We start from the raw sequence: 835 nt of genomic DNA, 5'->3' as shown, positions 1-835 counted from the left end.
TCAAACCACGCTGGTCCATGGCACAATAAAGCAGCCTTTAGCTGCCTGTGTAAACGCTCGACCAACCCATTTGATTGGGGGTGGTATGGCGTTGTTTTCAAATGTTTACTGCCCAGTATTTGAGTGAGTTGATAAAACAAATCTGACTCAAATTGTCTTCCAAGATCCGAAGTAATTTTGAGCGGTATGCCGAACAATGAAATCCATCCGGTTACTAGACTGCGCGCTACTGTTTGCGCTGTGCCGTTCTCTGCTGCGATTGCTTGGGGAAATCGTGTAAACCTGTCAACAATAGTGAGACATTGGGTAAATCCACGCGAAGCTGGTAGCGTAACCAAGTCGATGTGAATATGTTCGAAACGTTGCGTCGGTAATTCAAAGTTAGCTATCGGAGACGATGTATGACGAGTTATTTTATTTGCTTGACATTTTATACAGCACTTTGTCCAGTGCGCAATATCTTTATTCATCGACGGCCACACATACCTTTGAGCGACCAATTTCCGCGACGCTCGTTGGCCGGGATGAGAAAGCGAGTGAAGTGCATTGAAAATTCTAAATCGCAGGTCTTTTGGGACGTATGGTCTCACTGTACCTGACGAAACGTCACAGTACAATTTGATTTCGTTGTCGTTAAAATGAAGTTGGCGTAAATGTAATGATGATGATGCGTTGCGTAGAAGTTGCTGCAGCTCGGCGTCTGCTACCTGTGCATTAAACAGCTCTGTCATCGTAACAGCAGCTGAGATTTCATCGACCCGCGATAATGTATCAGCAACAATATTTTCAGTGCCTGACACATGCCTAAAATCAGTCGTGAACTGACTAATAAAAT

This window comes from Rhagoletis pomonella, unplaced genomic scaffold, assembly GCF_013731165.1.
Source record: "Rhagoletis pomonella isolate Grant_MI unplaced genomic scaffold, Rhpom_1.0 Rhpom_scaffold_00003, whole genome shotgun sequence".
Taxonomy (NCBI): domain Eukaryota; kingdom Metazoa; phylum Arthropoda; class Insecta; order Diptera; family Tephritidae; genus Rhagoletis; species Rhagoletis pomonella.
The sequence above is the reverse complement of the archived record's forward strand: the minus strand, read 5'-3'. Positions refer to the sequence as shown.